At 35.1% G+C, this 12731-nt stretch overlaps 1 long non-coding RNA gene and 1 pseudogene across 1 annotated transcript; both read right to left on the reverse strand.

The window, feature by feature from the left end:
- Nucleotides 1–965: 965 nt before the first annotated feature.
- LOC137726735 (uncharacterized) lies at nt 966–5387 on the reverse strand. Its single transcript, XR_011067673.1, has 5 exons — nt 5260–5387; nt 3472–3673; nt 3016–3107; nt 1396–1452; nt 966–1187 (listed from the first exon to the last, which is right to left on the reverse strand). It is a non-coding gene; the product is annotated as an uncharacterized lncRNA (long non-coding RNA).
- A 3128-nt stretch (nt 5388–8515) lies between these two features.
- LOC137727091 (receptor-like protein 7) lies at nt 8516–11245 on the reverse strand (annotated as a pseudogene).
- Nucleotides 11246–12731: the final 1486 nt, after the last annotated feature.

Below are 12731 nucleotides of genomic sequence, written 5' to 3' on the forward strand. Positions count from 1 at the left end.
CTGAGAGAACGATCCGGAGAGCAATCGAACATGCAAAGGTAGTGATTGAAGGTTTAAGACGTATAGGTGTTTCAGGATTAGTGCTGTAGGCTTCTGTTGGGGCGGTGAGTTCATTTTCCTATGTCAAAGACCATTGTTTTTTGTTGGGATTAAGAAAATGAATTAAGAAAATGAATTGAGTGCCCCAGCAGTAATCTTTACGTTGAACCAAAACACTATTAGGTTAATTGTACTGATCCACGCATCTTCTTTTATGTGCAAAATCTCTACTAAATTGCCCTACGAAAAAGACATAAAACTAATTAAATTCCCAATATATCTGAGAAATATAACTTTTAAAAGTGTGACAATATATGCAGCACCAGGATGTTGCAGAACTCACTGCCCCAATTTAACAAACGTACATATGCATTCAGGACACTATTACATAGGAAGCTTAGAGAAATCTTAACCCTTCTTGGGTCACTTCCAAATATTTAAAATTGGGGAGAAGACAACTTAATATATGCAAAAAACAATTCACAAAGGGACGCAACGATATATAAAGAATCCAATCATTTTTCCCCGTACAAGAATCAAGGAGAAAAGAAAATATTTGCATAAGAATGATCCTTCAAAAATCCAATTCCAAAATAGTAGAAAAATAGATATGCTCCTGATGCCAAAAGCAATCAAAAGAGAAGAGAAAACATTGACTTTCCAATTTATTCCTTTATATTTCTTGTGCATCGAAAATAAACGAAAGTTGTACATAAGTAGAAGGAAATTGAAGACTTTTCAACACCATATCAAACACTATGATTGGAGTGATCATAAGAAATGAAATTGAGAAAGATTAAACTATCTCGCAATCATTATGGTGTGTGTAGGATATACAATAGATATGTATTTGTTCATAAAATGGAAAGAAAATAGAAGAAACGAATTAACAAAATTGAAGGAAACTATGTACTGTAGAAAATATATATGAGAAGAAGACATGGTTCTCTTGACTCTGTGGATTACATTAACTATATGGAATTTAAAATTAAAAAATAGACAAAAAATAAATAACAAATAGGGAGTAAGAGATCAAACAAACAGTGAGTGGTTCAATTAACTTTTTTCTGTCGGTAGCGTCTGTCAATCCTTTAATCTGCAGAATCAGCTTGAGAACTCTTTCCACTAAACTCCTACCATCAACACTCCTGCTTCAAAAGGGAAAGCAAGAGTAGTTAAATATTTGAATTGCACCAAACAGATTGACTGATAAAATATAAACAAACATGACACAACCAATGGAAAAGTAAAAGAAAAGAACGTAGTGGTGGTGAAACATATGATTGGAATGAATATCACCAAACGGGAAGTAATAAAATATTGGAAACTGAATGAGTTGGAAAAAAAAAACTCAACTGCATTTTCTTATTCTTCTCATACGTTCATGTGGCTCCTTTTGCATCTTTATCTCTTCTAATTTCAAAGAACACAACAATGAAAACAGCTTCTTTTCCTCCCCATTTCTCACCATCCAAAAACAAAGCACCCATCTTAGTGGTACATTACACAAAATCCCATTAAATTCTTCACCAAAAAAAAAAAACATCACATTTAATTAACAAAATATAAAAAAAAATCCAAGAAAGTAAGTTCATAACCAATAATAACCAATCATCAAGAAAAAACCCCATCAAGCCCAAACCCAAATACAAACGCCACTAACATAATCACCCAAAAGTCACTACAGTAAACACAAAACCCACCAAAAAATTACCTTCATAAAAAATGCCACCAAAAACCTATTAAACCCAGTCAATAAAGAACCTATTTGACTAATTTCAACTCAGCAGATAGTTAGATTATTGCCCATTAAACAGGTAGATCAAAGTAAGAGCATATCCAGTTAATATTATAGTACAAATTTTGCATCCCAAGGAAGAGTACCAAATTCTACCTCAACCAATAAAATTGCTATAAGCAATGTGAATTTTCAACTATTTTGACCAAATAAATAACTTTCCATTCTAATTTCATCAATTTCTCAGTAAATAAAAAAGGCAAAAATGTATAATTAGAAGCCAATTCAACAATTAAAAAAAAGTTACCAGAAATTAACTCAAGTTCGGTAGCACAGCCTGCTATAAAGTAGAGGAAGTGTATGAGTAATGGATGTCCAGGGTTGGTCCTTATGCAGAAGGAAGCATAAATGGGATATCAAGTGAGGATCTCAAGTAAATTCGCAACAACACAAAACCCAACCAGCAACAATTTGTTCATTACATCTTAAAACACCAAATTTCGTCCGAAAAATAGTACATTTAATGTAGAAAGCTCAAAACTTTGCCTCCCAAAACTAACATCTAAGAGAGCGTTGCACTTCTTATCTTTAAAAGCATGAATGGGGAACGAAATAAAAGAATAAGAATCTGCAATGAACTAAATAAAAACACACTTTTTACAAACATTATTCGCAAAAAAAATTAAAACCGTATTGAGAAACTCACCATTTTGACAAAAGAGAAAAATCATACCAGTAACTGAACACTAATAAATGATTTTAGGATACTTGACCACTAATATAAATTTGCAAGTTTAAGAGACAATGACAACCTGAATCCTTAAAAAGGTTATTTACACCTAAAATGAAACAGACATATCCAAAGGACATAACATAGTTTTCTTTTGTGAGTTTAATATCTGGACTGGAGTTTATTTTTAATTTTAGTGTGGTGTTTGCTGTTCTGATCTGCACTTTGTAGGGGTTGTGGTTGGATCGTTCCAGGGAGGTCTGTTGGACTGTTTACTGGCCTGGAACAGATGTTAAAATGATGGTCCCTTCCTTAAGAAGAGATAAGACCATATCGCATGACAACTTTTAAAATATATGGGTTCATATAACATAGAAAACTGAACAAATAAATGCACACCCAAAATTACATGTGCCAATCAAATTAAAGGATGACTGCTTGCCGAAATGATGACGGTAAGAAAGTCAAAGAGAGAAGAACAAAAGTATAAAAAAAATGAATACTTAACCTGCATATATCGCACGAAAGTGCTAGTATAATCAACTGCTCTCCTCTGTGCAAGCTTTCTCATCTTTTATCCAAGAAAACTGTCAGCATGAGCTGCAACAAACAAACCATTTGTCACTCATTATAAAAAAAAGGGAAAATTCATTAAATTCTGCACTAAACTTCTTAACAAAATTAAACCACTATTTGCAAATATCATTTACACCCTTGGCCTCACTGGCCCACCCTTTTAAATTGCAAATCTCAATAACTTCAAGATCCAAAACCAGTTCTAACGGTTTAATGCACTTTAAAGTTGAAAATCCCAGTCAACAAAATAAGTATAATGCAACCAAATTCTTGTTTAGGTACTTCCCCACAATTCAAATTGTTTTCTTTTATTCTCCATTAATTTCCAACCGAAACAGGAAAGATCCAGAACAAAATAGCAAAGACAAAGGCATAATTTGGTACAAACCATCATTAGGAGGAAGAGGAGGAGTGAGCACAGGCGGGTTGTGATACACAGGGGCCATACTGACGGCTGACGCATCATTGGGGCCGGTGGTGATGTTGAGGGTGGTGCTGCTGATGTTGAGGGTGTTGTTGCTGATGTTGCGGGTGCTGTTGTTTGTGGTGTTGTGGATCAGGGTACATCATTGTCGCCCCAAATCAAAGTACTAAGAGGAAGAGAGAGAAAAGAAAAAAAAAAAAAAAAACCAAAACCCTAGGATTAGAGAACCAAGAAGTGGAAAGTTGCACCAATTTAAACGCCTTCTGCCAAGCCAAAAATTGAATTCAATTTGCAAAAGCAGTCACACTGGCTATGAATTCAAGTCAAAGAGGGCCTAAAGAGTGAAATTTAGAGTTTCAACACAGCATGGCCTTCTCGTAGATATGGTTTCTTTTCATGAATTGAAAGAAAAACCCATCAATTGATTGACAGACTTGAACAATTAGAGAGTAGTAAAGCATGTAAAAAGCAAAAATTTAAAGCTGTTATGGATCCATATTTCACTAAAGACCACACACGCAGAAACACCCCCCCCCCCCCCCTCCCCAATTCGAGCATCATCGCTCAGGCCCCCCCTTTTTCTTCCTGAAATCCTACACCCACCCCTGTGACTGTGCAAACCATGCAAACCTCTTTGTGACACCGACATCACCCCTCCCCCCCTCCAATTAAACGCATGAAGCAGCACCCATGTGTGCTCAAACGCGTCGAAAAACATATCACGCATTCGTTATACATTTCTCTATTAACTAATCAGCTAACTAAATTTAAAATTAGCTTCCAAACCAAAAAAGTTCTGAACTTTTAATTCTACAATCATATTCAATTCTTCATCTCTTACTCTAAATCCCAATTACAGAAAGACCTAAACTTTATTTCAATTTAATATTGTTTTCCCCAAAACAGCACAATCCCACAAAAATAAAGTATAAAAAACAACAATAAATCATGAATTAAATTAAATTTCTCACCTCCACCTCTGCCAGAGCTTTCACATTCTCAACCTATCACAAAAAAAAAAAAAAAAAAAAAAAAAAAAAAAAAAAAAAATTCAAGTGAAAAAAAGGAGAACTTGAACTTCAAAATTAATCGAAAGAACTATAATATCAATTGGGGGTTTCTGCTGAAGTGAAAAGTAAGGGTTTTACATTCTCATAAGGATCGATGTCTAAGGAGAGGGTCTGTTCGTCTCCGTTCATCACTATGATCTTCATCTTCTTCAATTCGTCGCTGCGATTGGATCTCCAATCTCTCTCTCTCTCTCACAAAATATACCCAAAAACCCAAAAGCCAGAAACTAAAACCTAATCACCCAAAATCCCCAATCCTTAACCAAAAACATAATCAGTCACATATACTACATAGTGAATGAAATGCGGAAACTCAAATCAAACGCCTTCAATTGCTTAAAGTTTCAAAATTTCAATCATTTGTCGAGCCTAAATTTGAAAAATTACAATGCCCTCTTGACTAACTCCATCCAAAGATTCAAAATACCAGAAAGCAAATAATTGTACTAAAAAATAAGTAAATTCGTTATAAATTCAAATCAACTTAACAAAAAACAACAAAGCTACCAATCAAAATAGGAATTCTGCAACTACACACACTATTTACAGTGCTATGCAAAACTCATATTTGAATGAGGTCCTTTACTATTGAACTGAAAGATGGCTGTTTTTTTTTTAAATTAGGATGACCTTACCAATCAAACTTACAGTGCTATGCAAAACTAATATTCGTAATCTATACCAGCTCTAGCTTGCCTCCACTCGTAACAGCTCCGATCTGAGAAATACAACGCAATTTCTGAAAAAAAAAAAAGGAGTCAGAAAACCTTAAAATCCCCAAGAACCCTAATTTATAAACTCCCAATCAAACGCAAAAAGGATAGAGGAAACCCAAATAAGGGGAATTCGAGAAATTCAACATACCTTCATCGACAATGGAGGCGGTTGTTGTCCGTCACTGTACCTCCATTTCGCGCCCACAATGTTTGAGGCTTTCAACCGTCACTAATCGGTTTGTGGGCTTCACATCGAGAGATAAAGGGACTTACGAAAACAGATCCCACTAACCTCCCTATTTAAAAACAGAACATGATTTAGGTGATTAAAACTCATTTGAACAATCAGCAAAACTTGAGTGAAAACAATTAACTAATTAACCACTTGCACCCTGCTCACAGTGAAAAGCAATTTCAAATCAACAACCATATGAATCCAGATTCATTAACAACCACTTTTGCCATAATTTTCTTCTTTCATTCAATTGTTTGAATGACCAAATGCCAAGTTTGGCACGGTTTCATCTGTCCCTAGATTCTTGTAAAACACGAAGTTTAAAGAAACATGAAGCTTTAAAGTAACAGAGGCATAAATGAAAAACCCTGGAATAAACTTAACTTAAATGTAAAATGGCAATTGGGTTAACAAATCTTGGAATAAAACTAAATCACAAAATGAAAAGCACCTCCAATAAATTGACATTTTATACTTTTGGCTGGCCAAAAAATATCTATCTTTTCTGGAATATGCAAATAAAATGCAAATTGACAAAAACATTGAAAGAAGCAAAGCAAATTACAAAACCTTAAACCAAATGACAACTTGGAAATGGAAGCAAATGTGAACTGTTTTTAATCATTTAGGTTCAAATGATTGGCAGGAGAAAGGGCCATTCTTTGAATCAACATGATAAAAAACAGAACATGATTTAGGTGTTCAAATCACCGAAACTGAGAAAAACAAATTACGAAATTTTTTGAGAAAAACAATTAAATTGAAATGCACAGAACAAAACAAATTGAGAAAAACACTTATTAAATTGAAAAGCCTTCATTAGATTAAAGTAATATTTTAAGTCATGAAATTTAGGTCTTGAGTAACATTCACTGTTTATAGACTTAAATTTTGTTTTTTAGTAAACTTAAATATTTGAGTTTGGAGTCTCAGTACTACGGTCTAATATTCCTCTTCACTTGAAAGTGAGAGGTCTTAAGTTCGAAGTTCATGGATGGTGAATTCGATACCAAATTAAGTTGCTCATTATGTGACATAGCCAAACTCCCTCTTCCCTTAGTGTAAAATATCAATGTACTAAAAAAAATTTGAATTTGGGTCCAAAAACTGAAGTTGGTCTTATAGAGAATTTACACGTGAAAAGCCCTAATAAATTATCTATACTAAAGCTCAATATGGAAAATAAACACAGTTTCTAAGTACAGTGAAGGACAAAAAAGCCCCTGTTTCACTATCATTTTTCAGTGCTATTTTTTTTAGCTACATTTTAAGATGGCCAAAAAGGCCATGCCTCTTCAACTTGTCGAGAAATTTTCTGTTGTTCATAACATAAATGGTACACTAAATGTTATTATATAAGCGATGAAAATTTTTATTTTTTATATTATTAACTTTTTAATACAAAAATCTTACTATTTATATAAAACATATAACGACTCACATCGTGTGTTCTGGGCATGTTAAAAAATCTTTCCAATTTGTAAACCCACCGTTTCTCTAGATACTTCCCAGTTCCCACATTGTTTTTCTCACCGCTAAAACGCTCACTGCGCTGCTTGCCTCTACTCTCCCCGTTTTCCTCCTCGCCTCATCTGCTAAATTCTCTTCAATTCTACCAACTGCCGCAACCGTTCAGACTTTCTCAAAGGTAAATTCTTTTCTCATCCTTACAAAATTTGATATTGATTTTGAAAATAGTGAAAACCCCATAAAACAAACTGACTTTCTCAACCGAAGATTATGATATATGTTTCGCATTTGATTATTTAGGATAATTACATGCGTGAGGATTATTAAATGATATATTTGATAAATACGTCTAATTTTAAGGTAGGAGCCTTTAGATTACAACTCACTTTATGGTTTTGCATTAGAAGACAGATCTGTACTCAACATCTTAAGCAAGTCTGGAAGAAATCTGCTGTTAGTTGATGCTCTGTCTCCGTCTCTTTTTGCCTGCTTTAATATGCTTTCTTATGATCTCTAACTTTATAAAGTTTTTATTTTTGTTTTCTTATTTTGATTCGGAAGATTTTCAGAGAATAGCTTCAATTGAGTTAGGTTTTGTTCAATTTATTCTCATTAGTTTCATTCCAATTCAATGATTTTGTGTAGCGCTGAGTTTTCTGTTGGAGAATAAATTTTCTTCATAGTTCATTCAATTTTGTTTTATTTTCTGATTTGGATTTTGAAATGTTACCAGGATGGGAAAGGGATCGCCAATTTGAAATCAGCTCTTCAAGTATGCATTCATTCCAGATTTAAAACATCACTTCTGTTTAGTATGTTGTTTATCATTTTTTATCATAACACCATCATGCGGTGTTATTGTCCGTCCTTGTAGTTGTTAAAATATGCTTTTTTGAGTTGTATATAGAACTCTTAACGCAGAATTAGTAAAATACAGGTGCAGAATGAACGACTAATCAATGTGGGAAACTTTTGGAAATGTATATAACTGTAACTTAGAAATCTCCCATTTGGATTGCACTTATGCTTTGAATGCAAAGTAAATAAAATGTAATGTAACTTAAAGAGTTATTTTAGAAATGAATGGGTTGATTTGTGAATTTATGGAATTTTCAGAAGTATCTATTATGTGTATAGTGATATATGTGTTTATGAATGCAATTAAGTTGTTGGTAGCTTTTGAGTATCAATTGCTTATTATGTACTTGTTATTCAAACTCTCTCTTTATTAGGGAAATGATTCATATTTGCTATAAACTACGAATTTAAAACCCACAGCAGAGCACGACACTTTTGCTAGTTTTGACCTAGAAGCAAATGGAAACAGGAAACGTAATTCCAACTACGTAGTTGATAACACTGAATTTGATCAAGTAGAAATATTATACAAAGCAAACTTATAGAACCCCATTATTGTAATATAACATAACAACATATGCTGAAGCACCAGAAATCATAAAAAACATGGCATTGGCCTTGAAGGCCCAAACATTTCTCTAGCCGGTAGACACATCAAGCTAAGTTCGGCGTCCCCTCGTCACCCTTGCGGTTGTTGGCTTTCTCCTCCTGCTGAATGTCTCCACAAACCATTCATGCTTCTTGTCTGCCAATGTGTTTCCAGCAACCACTCCCACTATTAGTCCGCTAATAACTCCCGGCAAGACTACATACTAATCAAACTCAAATGGAAACCCAGCCTCTTCATCTTCTTCAAAGCTTGATCGTGGCGGTCGCCTCGAGCTCTCAGAAGCCTCGCATTTCTTGGACAAAAGCTCTCCACACAGACCTGAGTTTCCTTGGTATGAATCTTCTAGGAATGTACCAAATTGTCGGCCAAGTGGTATAGGCCCCCAAAGATGGTTATACGACACGTTGAAGTACCCAAGGAAAGTGAGTTGTGCCAAACTACCGGGGATCATTCCTAAGAGCTTGTTTTGAGAGAGATCCAACGATTCAAGAGCAGTCAAGTTCCCTAGAGATGAGGGGATTTGACCAGAGAGAGTGTTGTTGGAGAGGTTTAGCACATGAAGTGCTCCTAGACTCCCAATGATACTTGCTGGAATCTCTCCTTCAAATCTATTACCTGAGAAATCTATGAGTCTCAGATCATAGGGGGTCTCATAATATGTCAACTCAACACCTTTTACAGGAACTATCATCCCGTATGAAACTTGAAGGTAATATCCATATTTATTTGTGATGTCGTTCGATGAGACTGTAAAGTACCGGCTTCCCTTGTTCGTGACAACATATTTCATGAAATTCCAGTTCTCCATGTACTTAGAAGGCAACATACCTGAAAACAGATTGTTGGATAAATCAATGATGCATAAGTTTGGGAACTCATGATCAGTTGGAGGCTTCCCAATTATCCCATGAAATGCATTCGACCCCAAAAAGAGACCCCTCAATACTGGAAGTACCCCTAACCAAGAAGGGAAGATGTCACTGATCTGATTGTTGCCAATGTGAAGATATTCTAATTGAGTGCAATCGGCCATTGATCTTGGTAGCTTCCCCTGTAACCGATTATAACCCAACCCAATAAATTTCAAACTATTTTTGTTAGCACAAAATGGAGGAATATCACCGTGGAAAGAATTAAACATCAAATGCAGTATTTCCAAGCTACTGGACTTCCCCAAACACTGTGGAAGCATGCCACTCAGGTTGTTGTTGCCCAAATTAAGAACTTGAAGATAATTCAAGTTGCAGAACAATGGTGAAACTTCTCCACTATAATTATTGTAGTCGACCATGTAAACCGTGATAGATTGTGATGGAATTGGCAATGACCCTTGTAACTGATTATTAGCAAGATGAAACACTTGTAGATTTTTCCATGGAAGAGTGATTAGATTCTCCTCAAAGCCTGTTAAGAAGTTAGAGCCGAGGTTGAGATTGACCAAAGTTTCTCTAGTTGCATTCCAGAGCCATTTTGGTATTTGGCCATGAATGTTGTTACTAAAAAGGTTTAGGTCTCCCAATTCGTATTGATTTTTCAAAAATTCTGGAAACTCTGTCAAGTTGCATTCACCCAAGTCTAGAAATTCGAACTTTGGAAGAGTAGCACTCGAACCAGATTTGACACGCACGGATAACCTATTGTTCGATAAACCAAGTACCTTCAACTTTTTGAGGTTGGAAAACTCATCAAACTTAACTAATCCACTCAAATTATTATCGGCAAGGCCAAGATGTTCAAGATTTCTGAGGTGGAAAAGCGACTTAGAAAATTCTCCTTGCAAATAGTTGGAGGCGAGACGCAGATGAGTTAATTGGGTAAGGTTTCCGAATGAAGATGGAACATAGGAATCAAAACCACAGTTTGAGATATCAAAGTAATTTAAGGAATGAAGGTTTCCGATAGAACTAGGAAGTTCACCAGAGAAATTTGTCTCTGAAACAACCAATGTTTTGAAGGAATTGGTCCTGTTAAAAGTAGGAAAATAACCATTTAGGTCTGTGTTCGAATATAATCTAAGCTCCTCTAGGTTTGGTAGGTGGAAAATGCCTACTGGGAATTCCCCATACAACCCACAATAGCTTAGTTTGAGAGATGTGAGAGAAGATGCATTGACTAAGATATCAGGCACAGTGGAGTATATGCCGACATCACTAAGATGAAGTTGTTTTATGCTGGTCAAGTTTTGGACTAGGATTCTCATGATGGACTTCCTAAGCTCCAAACCATTATTGTAAGACAAGACAAGGGTAGACAGTTTGGATAGCTTTGAAATTTCAGATGGAATTTGGCCAGAAAATACAGAATATGAAAGGTTGAGATAAGACAGACTCGAAAGGTCATGACCCAATCTCGATGGTATTTCAGACGAATTGAAGTTGTTATCTGAGAGGTCAAGCATCTGCAAGTGAACAAGTCGGAAGAGGGTGCTGTTGGAATTAATAGAACCATAGAGACAGCTGCTCTTGAGGTCAAGGCCAATGACACGGCCAGACTCCGCATGGCACTCAACACCATCCCACGAACAACAGTTACTCTGATTTTGATCTCCTTCTCGAGCCCAAGATGCTACTTTCGGATAAGCAAAAGGAGATCCAGAAGCTGACTTGTCTATCGTAAAGCTTTCCTTGAATTGTAACAAGAATGAATGCTCGTCAGCATGGCAAAGTGTCTGTGTCTGAGTCTGCACATATGAAAAACAGTGAGTAGCATTGAGTAATAGCAAAAGAAGACAATGCAAACAGGTAAATTTGGACAACAAAGATTCCATTTTCATGGCAGTGTGTTTCTGGTTATAGGAAATATAGTTTTATGGCTCTCATATAATTAAGAGTAGAGAAGTTAACTCCTTTTATAGACACAACTCATGCAAAGTATAAATAAATAAAAAAGCATGAGTCGATTGATTAGTGGGTGATGAATTGATGTCTCAATCAATTGAAGACTTGGAAGTCATGAATTGATTAGTCGATTGATTAGTGATGAATTGATGAATTGCAACGGCTCTAGCTAGCCTAGCTACTATAGGAAAGCTTTGCGTATTTATTAGGCAACCTCAATTGAAGTCAAGCGATTAAGGACAAGGGTATTAAAAATTCGGCAAATTTATTTTCTAACTTTTGAAAATCGTTATAAGCGTTAAAAAAAGTATTATTTTGCACTCTTTTTTCTTTATTTTTCACTAAAGCCTCTTTGCCTAGGATCGAATTGGAACATGTAACTCTTGAAGGTAGAATATAGATTACTCATTAAAGAAACTTATCAATTTCAATCAATCCGCTCAAAAAATGGGAGAATTAGTGCCAAGCCCTGATCTTGAGAATCCTCTAGAAACGTGCTAACATTTGGAACATCAAAACATGATGGGAAAATCAATAAACAAGACACCACAAAGTCCACATTAGATAATCAGCGGAAAGATAGTTTCTGATAAATACTAGTTCACTGTTGAAAGCTGAAAACAATTACCAATTAAATTTCCTTTATTCAATCCTTCAAAAGAAATCTGAAAATTGAAAACTAAAAATCAAAGAGAAATGTTGTAAACACTCTAGTTTTCTAACCGTACACACATTTGTTTAATCCTAGTCGTTGTTTTTGTTTCATCTGTTCAATGCACTGATTAGATATAATGACGTGTGTGTAATAGGAGAGACAAGTGTGTGGTTATTTCCCAAAAGGATAGGGCAATAAATTGGTATGAATTTGTTATTTACCAAATTCGAGTCTAAAATATCTCATTTACAATTAAAGAGTAATATCACTAAATCGCAGTACTAAATGACTTCATTTCTCAAAATTAAAAACTAAAAATTTAGGTCATCAAAAGGACTCTTATTTTTTCAGATTATGATGTATGTTTTTGTTTTTATTTATTTTTATGTCCGGATTAAATATGCTTAGGATCTCACATAATTAAAGGTGGAGAAATCGACGTCCCTTTTTTGGTAGACAGTATATACAAAGTTGTTTCTTTCAATGAGCTACGAGAGCTATGGACTACAAAAGAATCCAAACAAATAGTGATCCTAAACATACAAGAAGTCAAGACGGTGGAGAAATGGGTGGTGATCGCGAATATAACAATTTGCTCAGACCATCGCTTCAAGACTTGAAGTCAAGTCATCGTTTGATAAAATCAGCCCATCCCCATCACTTGAAGACTAGAAGTCATTCATCGTTTGCATGTAATAATTTACAAACTCGATCATTTAGTTTAATATGTATGTTTGTTTGATCTTAAAGAATGTGAACATAATACTTTGAGC

Source organism: Pyrus communis, chromosome 2, assembly GCF_963583255.1.
Source record: "Pyrus communis chromosome 2, drPyrComm1.1, whole genome shotgun sequence".
NCBI classification, from domain to species: domain Eukaryota; kingdom Viridiplantae; phylum Streptophyta; class Magnoliopsida; order Rosales; family Rosaceae; genus Pyrus; species Pyrus communis.